Here is a 9,552-nt window from a genome sequence, read left to right on the forward strand (position 1 = left end):
GAGAGGAGCACGAGGGTAATTGCTCTAATTGCACCGCCTGCGGTTTAGCGCTGCTGAACGGCACATTGTCTCTATTTGCCTTTGATTCACCCTGCCTGAGACGGTTTTAAAATGAAATCTAAAGGACCAAAATGGAGAGAATAATTTTATGCTGTTGTTGTCACTAACACGTCTCAAACTTGCTAGATCGAATTTATTTGCATGGACAGAGAAATGTCTGTATAATTGCTGCTTTTAAAATTCATTTCTGCTCCTCTCTCTCCCACAGGTCTGCCTGTCTTATTCCACTTACTGAATCACTGACGAGAGAGAGAGAGAGAGAGAGAGAGAGAGAGAGAACTTTTCAGCTAACGGCCGTTGAGGGAGAAGATCAGACTGACGTACACACACTGACTCAGAAAGCAGAAATCCACTCTGGGCATGTTTGTGATCTCAGGAAGTGACATCATACATGTTTATGAGGTGCCGTGTCCCTCGAATACGGTCGACGGGGACCCTGAAATACGCCTGTCAAAGTGGTCTTTAATACGGCACCAAACAAACAAACATCATGTTTTATTCAGAACGAGGTTGGAGAAACATCTAACCGCACTCATCTGCATGAATTATAAATGTACCACGCTTAAATTTTACTAGTTGCCTGATGAAAACACAGCTAGACTGGAAATCTCCCTTTAGCATGCGCTGGGTGTCGTCAAGTTAACGGTATTTTGAGGGAAGAAAATCGAGGCCGGCCTCCATAAAAGGGTCATAAGAGCCGGGAATAACAAATCGCTCCCTGATGGCTTTTCTGTGGATTTGATTTATATCGGCCTTTCCTCTTTATCGATACTGACCTGATCATTTACATCTGATGCATGTAAGAATCAATCATATTCCGACTCTGGAATTATTTAGCTTACAGCTGCAGTATAAATACAATTTCTCAAGTCAACATGTTAGTCATGTACATGTGGAAGTCTAGAGTACGACTGTATAATCCGTGGAGATCAGTCGATGATGCGATCACAAACTGAAATGGTTTTCCTTATTGGAGGAATGGCCAGTCAAAGTCAACTAGTAGTAAATTCACTTCAAGAATGTAAATTGACATTAACATAATTTACATTTCTAAAAAAGTCATTATTTTTGCAATTCTGTCAATGTAGAAGTGAATGATTTTGTATTTAACCCCTTCTATTGGCATATACATTACATATTTAAAACAGTAATATCCTATACTAAACCTAAACTAATCTTGACAAACTCTATATCATTTGAAAGCTTACAATCTCTAGTTTACATATTTGGTGACTGATTTTCTGAATTTATCAATTTGCAGCAAGAATATGTTCATACTCCTCAGGCGTGTTCAGACCTTTATTTTGAAATAGTGATGAACATGAAAAATCATGAAAGAATGGTAGAAACCTCAGTTTGTTTTCATGTTCAAAAGATAGCATCCATTCAATTCTTTTAGAAAAAAAGGTCTGAAAATGTTTTAAATATAAAGAAAACAATAATAATTCAGCATTAGTGATGTGGCGGCGAGCTATAATGCACATACGTGATCTTTTGTGTTTCTTAGAGGATGAATTCATTTCAAAATCTGCCAAACTTCCAACACTACTTCTGAATAGGATGTCTACTTCATAAATTGTATGAAAATTGTAAAAATAATGGTTCAGACTCAAACAACATATGGAGATGGAGGCGCCCTTATATGGGCAGTAATGTCCACTAGTGGAGAAGTGTGGTACTGCGCCCAAACTACATCTCACTGAACGCTCATTTACTGAGATATCAACTTAACATTTTAAACCTAAACCTAAACTTTGATTTTTTTGGGGCATTTTTAGAGTCCACCAGGTTTTGAAAATATATTTTTTATATAAAATATGAATAATTAAATTTTTAACAATCTTACATCTATATTCCAAAGCATTCTTGAATTACATTTAAGTTCGAAATGTGCATTTTCATGTCTATAAAACAAAGGGGGGCACTTAAGGGGTTAAAAGCTATTCTCAAATCTCAAAATAAAACCCATCAAACAGGGAAAGTTTTCAGAACTTTGAAACGTTCTAATAGGATTTTCTCAAATTTATGAACAAACGTAATAATGTAACATAACGTTTTTTAAATGTTCAGAGAACATTCAAAAGTAACATTCTGATAATGTTTGCAGAATGATGAAATGGAATGTTCCCTTAAAGCTACACTGTGTAATTGTTTTAAGTTGATTCTTAGCAACAAAAAAAAAACTTTGTTCTTTCAAAATTATATATGCTCATTCATGTGTAATTACTTTCACCAACTAATCAAGTATTCTCGTGAGCGTAGAATCTGCCATTCAGAAAAAAAACGAGCAAGTCGGCAGTCATGTTGCGCCTCCATCTTGAAAATACATAAGCCAAAGAGGGACATACCTGGAAATTCAAGCTTTGCCTTTCGCGCTTTTACACTCAGTGGCGGCGTGACGAATGCGAGCGGAGATTACTCGCGACTGCCGGCAGACTTGAAATAATACGGCCACCGTAGGAGTTAAAACGCCCTCGGAATGGGAGGGGCTAGAAAGTAATAGTCATACACAGTTGGTAGTCATACACAATTTCACCGCTAGATGGGCGAAAATCCTACACAGTGTAGCTTTAACATTTGCATAATAAAAAAAAGTTTAAATATTGTTCCAAAAATTAACATTTTGAGCACAATTTATTTAAAACCAGGGTTCAAGAGTGTGAGGCAGCGGTTCTGCCATGACGAAGAGCTCAACGGGACTCATGACAAGGTGCAGACACATATCATGACCAGCTCGTCTGGTGACATGCAATTACTGTGAAATTAGCGAAGCCATTACTGAACATGTGTGAATCAAAGGTCAGCAATTTTTCCAGTTAATATGCATATTTCATAAGCTTGCGGAGGCGGGATTGTAATGTTCTTCCACACGGACTGTAATTCGGGAGTGTCGGACAGTTTTTCCAGTGAGATTAACGATCAGCCAACGATCACTCGTTAATTTTAATTAGCATGGAAAGGTGGAGTGAGGAAAACACACAACAGTTCAGGCTGGAAAAACAAAGAAGATATTTTGGAGAATCTCTGTGTTTTTGACCACAATACATAAGTAATATGGGTCTATAACGACATTAAGGTAAGTCAGTAATGATATAATAACTTTAGGGAGAACTATCCCTTAATTGGAATAAAATGCAAAATAACTGGCAGTGGCAATTTAATTAATTTAATTTGAGGAAAAAAAGCATGCTATTTACTCTGAATGCAGTTTAATATCCTGTTAAATAGCAATAAACAGCATCTTGTTTATAGTCATTTTAACTAGTGATGCAATTCATGCAACAGACGTGTAAACAGAAGTGATATGATATCTGCACTGAAGGTCAAATATCAGAGTAATGGTGGGTAGAGTTTGTGATAGCATTTGTCAACACGGCTATTTGAACTGAGTGTATATTGACATTGATTTATTCATTCAAAAACTCTGATTCTTTGAGGAACAGAATAAATGACTGTATTTGAGTCAATGGATGATTCACTCAAATCACTGATTCATTCAGAAACAAAAAAAGTGACCGTCTTGATGATGAGTCATGAAGTCATGAAGCATCTTATCAAGAGGAGAGGTTAGAGGTCTGAGATATATGAGAGATTTTTTTTTTTTAAAGAATAAAACAATTTCCATGAAAGGACTATAAAAATCGAAGAAATGCACTTAAAAACAAAAAAAAAGTGATCTTAACATAAGAAAGTAATTAGGTAATTCCAGGGCAAAATTGGGCTGCTTTCTTGCTTTATGACATAGGTGGATAATAAACTCTGATGGAAATGTCCTTTAAAGCAGCCAATGAACAGGAGTTATGCAAATAAGTAACAAACCAACACAGGTTCATCTGGAAGTGAGACTGGAATTAATGACGACTCGTTTCATGCGGTTCAGAATCACTTCTTTCTTTTAGGAGACAAAAACTCAACACCATTTGATCTTTGAAACTTTGCAGACCAAACTAAAAAAAAGTATTACGGGCATTTTTAAAACAGAAACATTGGCTCAACCAATAGCGTGAGTTTGGGGTGGGACAACATGTGTCTGAACAATAGAAGACAGGAGAGTGTTTGAGAAACCATATTTTGAAACAATATTTATTTCTGCAAATGATCTATAGATGCTAGTACACTGTAAAAATGGTTGTTTGAACCCAATTTTGGGTCAAATATGGACAAACCCAGCCATTGGGTTACATTTTTTAATTGCATTTTTGATCCAATGTTTGGGTTTGTCCATATTTGACCCAAAATTAGGTTAAAACAACCAATCATTTTTTAGAGTGTACATGAAAAATAACAAAATAAATCATCCAAAAATGTAAACGATGTGATCATTCGTGCACCCTCACGTCATGACTGACTGACTTGCTTTCTTTTTCATGTATAGGCCACAAAAAGACATGACAAAATGCAATTTTCCAAAACCAAAAGTTGTGTAAGTTGGAAAGCTAGCACAGAAAGCATTATGACAAACTCTACAGGCTTTGAAGGAAACTCACAAATACAAAACACTTTTGCCACTCTAGTAAATCTGCCATGATTCTTTGTTTTTTTCCCACTTTTTTCAACACGTTCATGGTTGAGCTGTGAACCAATTTACACTGCCTTATATCTCTGACGAACGCCACAATGCCACATTGTAATCCTATACCAGATTTCATCCTGAACATCAGGGTTTTATTTGCTCTGGTGTTCTTTAACGACACTCTATGAAAAAACGTTCCCGGCTCAGGGCTTGAAGGATTCGCATTTTTAAAAAACACACAAAGTCAAAACCGGAGCATGTTGTTTCATGCCTTTGGAAGGTGTTGCATCTCCTACGTATTCATTCATTCTGAAAGCCACTGAATACATCTGTCTCGGAAGAGCAATTATCCCGATAAACAGGCCGTTCAATTCCCTGTGTGTCCCAGAACAGAGTGTGTTTCCTATTAAAGAGCCTGTACCTCATAACTCAGTGTGATTTTATGCAAATGACCTGCACAGAATCGCCCGCTGAAAACTACTGTCCTCCAGAACATCTTAATCTGAAATTGAAAATCTGAGAGATCCGTTCCGACTCTTTTCAAGTTTTTTGAAGATGGCATCCACAAGAGAGGGCAGATCGCCTTGAAGAACAGACTGACATTTAAAAGAAAGATCCTAATCACTAAAGATGCCATTTTCAAAGCTGACTGATAGCTGCCAAACAGCGTGTGATAACTCATCTCTTACTTTAGTATAATTGCACATTTATAATTATCCACATTTAACTGATGCACTCCCTGGGCTTTACATCAGAATAGAAATGCAACGTGATGCCGCACTATAATCTGTATTGTATATTAAAGCAATTTAGATATATAGACAGGTCAACCTTTTTATGCATCATAAGTGCTGTTTGCAGCTTTTATCAGCATCATGCACCAGTGCTATCATTTAGAACTAAAACTATTTTTGTTAATTGAAAACTAAAACTGAAATAAACTTAATAGTAATTAAAAGCATTTTAAAGCTTTTATTTTGGTTGCAGTTCTGTTCAGCGTTATTATTAGGAAGCTGAAATAAAATAAAATTAGGGCTGTAAACGATTAATCGCATCCAAAATAAAAGTATGTATTTACATAATAAATGTGTGTACTGTGTATAATTATTTTGTATATATAAATACACACACGTTCATGTATATATTTAATACAAATTTATTATTTATATATAAAATATTTTTAATTTATATATAATATAAATTATATATATAAATCTATATAGCCTACAGTATATACATGAAAATATTTCTTAAATATATACAAACATGTGTGTGTATTTAAATATATAAAATAATGATACACAGTACACACACATTTATTATGTAAACACAAGCTTTTATTTTGGATGCGATTAACAGCCCTAAATAAAATATAAATATTAGATGGAAAAACTTGGAAATGTTCCCTTGGCAAGCTAAATGAAGCTTACATTGAAGAACTAAAATGACTAAAACTAAAAAGGGGAAAAATAAGTTTTGTCAATTATGGTTTTATATGGATAATGTTTTTAATAGCGAGTGGGCGTTGATAACGTTTCCAAAACAAGGCAAAATCTGAAAAAAGTCTAAATCATAGCCCAAAAATAGACTAGTCATGAATTAGATAACAAAGGAATGAAACCAAACACCTTGCATCACTGTTTACTTTGCTTACATGATGGAATATCATACATATTTGTATCATATGTATGTATCATCATACATTTTGGCAAAAATGACATGTAACCAAATTCAAGGTTATTTTGGCTAGAAGTGGGTTACTCAGCCGGACTATATATTGGGTTAACCTAGACTGTGAAATGATGGCTATTGCTTGCTGGGTTCCTATGCAATGACGTTAGCCAATCATAAGAGAGGCTGTTTACTGACAAGCCTTAAAGGAGCAGCGCCTTAAAAACTGATAATTTCAGACAGAGGCTCAGAATGAATGAACACAGCTGTACTCAAAACCCTGAGTATGCACTTCTCACATGATCAAGGGCCTTTGGTAAATTACACCTGCAGTAAAACACCAGATTGCTGCGGGACAAACCCACCCGGGGGCGGTGAGAAAACGCTAAGTCTGAGTCTGGGTTTCAAACCTGTCCTCAAACGTAGGCTACCTTTAGCACTATGTGACGGAATAAGCTGAAGCGCAGTAAAGATCAAACACTCTCTGTAAGATCCCAGATGAAGCTGAAATTCCTCGGAAACTGATTTAATAAAGTGTCCACTAATTGAAATAAAGTCATAGTCATATTGGTCCCCTTTATAGAGCGGATGACGTATTTTTGTAGGCCAAAATATAGAAATTAGTTGCATTTTAGCACTTCATTTCAATAGTCCTGAAGTCCATCGAATATTTTAATGTGATTTTGGTTAAATTACACTCTGCTGGGTGGTTTCAACCCAATTTTGGGTCAAATATGGACAACCCCAAACAATGGGTTAAAAATATAATTTTAAAATGTCACCCAATGGCTGGGTTTGTCCATATTTGACCCAAAATTGGGTTGAAACAACCCAGCATTTTTTAAAGTGTATATTTTCGATACTTTCACATTTTATTTGATTAGTTTGGGACAGTTTGTTGAGCAATGAAAGATACGGGATGATTATTTTTACACTTTTGTTTGCTGAAATTACTGCTAAAGATTGTTGTTTTTCCTATTCATTCATTTATTTCACATTTATTTATAAAGTGCTTTAAACAATACAGATGTTTTCAAAGTAGCTTCACATTAATATACCAAATAAAGTTGCAAAAATATTAAATTCAAGTTCAGCTGTATACACTCTAAAAAATGCTGGGTTGTTTCAACCTAATTTTGGGAAAAATATGGACAAGCCCAGCCGTTGGGTTACATTTTTACATTAAATTTTTGACCCAACGTTTGGGTTTGTCCATATTTTACCCAAAATTGGGTTGAAACAACCCAGCATTTTTTTAGAGTGTAGCAGCTCGACAATATTGCCATTATTCAGCTCAATTCAGAATATTACCGTAATTGTCTTTTAATCCCCAAACTTATATCCTTCATTATACCGGCAACATTTGACTCAAGTCGTGCACAAAAACAATCTTGTTTTTTATTTTATTTTGCCCCACCGGTCAATGTTTTTTCTTGTTTTAAGCATAAACTTACTTGATTTGTGTGATTTTTTCAGAAAACAAAACAAACTGTTTAGTCATTGTGTGTCTCAAGTGAATGTATCTTTATTTAGGAAAGTTTATATGTTTATACTGGACAAAAATAGACAAAAATAATGAGAAAGAAAGCCATGTTGTGCAGTGCAGATGCGGGTTCTCCGTCTCGCTGCTGTTCTTTCTGAGGGTCGTGTCGCCCATGTGCCACTCTGAAGCAGCTGGAGGGATGTGTGTGTGTGTGTGTGTGTGTGTGTGTGTTTCCGGCGAGGAAGTAATGATCCGTGGAGCAGGTATCCTGTGCTGTTTATCCCCAGAGCGATCTCAGCCAGAGACTCGGCTAATAATAAACGGCACGGGCCGCTCTTCAGCATCTCCGCCTCCCAGACTCACACCACACCTGACAGTCTTCTGGATCCTCTTCTGTGAGCACAAACCTGGCGGGAACGCTCTAGATTACAGCCCGGAAAGTACTGCATATAATTAAAGCGATTTTACAGTGTACGTTTCTGTAATTATAGTGTACCTATAAAGTACTTACATAAGTATAAGGGAACAATATGTAAAGTTTGGGGAATACAGGGGTAACAACTAGGAGGATAAAAAAAAATATTATACTGTAAGTATTATAGAACTAAGGGGTACTTATTCTACTATTATGAAACAACAATCTAACATTTGGGAGCAATTTAGCAAGAACATACCTTTTTGTAATAATGGTGCACCAATACATAAGTGTATAGGCTTTAAAAAAAATTACAGAGTACATATCTATGCATTTATACAGTAAACTTTTTAACAAAAGTGCACTGAAAACTCAAACTATTGCAACTTTTGCTTAAACATTGGGGAAATATACTCTTGTTCCATGTAGTTACAGGGTAAGTACAATAAAAAATACATACACACAATCTAATATCACTGACTTTTTTTGAAAAACAACTTAATTCAAAACAGATTTACAACATTTAAAACTGCTTTTTAAAAATGTTTATTTAAAAAAATTTAGACACATAAAAAATACATCTCTGGGAATACATATAATGCAAGCTCATGTGTTTCTAAAAGTTGGAGCATCAAACAGCAAATACTGCAATAACTGAAGTAACGACCCCAATGGGTGATCATTGTCTTCTGAAGAGAAACGATCGGTGTTTGTAAGAAAAATTACAATATTTTAAACTGTAGACTATCGCTTCAGATCAACTGTAATAAGTTGTTTTCCAAATAAAGGTTTCCGAGTCAGTGATATTAGATCGTGTGTATGTATTTTTATTGTATTTACCCTGTAACTACATGGAACAAGAGTATATTTCCCAATATTTAATTTTTTTTTTAGCTTTACTTGCCTTGAAATATGTAAGCCCAAACTTAAGCATCTGCACTTTTGCTATCAGAAAAGAAACTGCATAAATGCATAGATATGTACCCTGTAATTTTTTGAGAAAAAGATAGTACCCCTTAGTTCTATAATACTTACAGTATCATTTTTATTTATTCTCCTGGTTGTTACCCCTTTATTCCCCAAACTGTACTGTTCACTTATACTTATATGTAAGTACTTTATACACTATAATTACAGAAAGTTATGCTGTAAATTTGTCTTAAAAACGCAGTACTTTCCGAGCTGTAATCTAAAGCGTTACCAACGTTGCTTTATCCAAGTTGTACTGTAGCTTCCGAGTCTTCAGTGTAGACACTGACAGGTTGGCAATGCATGATGATAAATACAAGTTGGCATTAGTCAACAATGTACTACAGGTCAGACGGCAATTACATGTTGCATCTTTTGTGTGCTCAAGTTGATTATTCTAAACGTAGACACGCAACAAGTGTGTTCTCAATAAAAAGCGAT

Source organism: Phoxinus phoxinus (genome assembly GCF_949152265.1).
Source record: "Phoxinus phoxinus genome assembly, chromosome: 4".
Classification (NCBI taxonomy): Eukaryota; Metazoa; Chordata; class Actinopteri; order Cypriniformes; family Leuciscidae; genus Phoxinus; species Phoxinus phoxinus.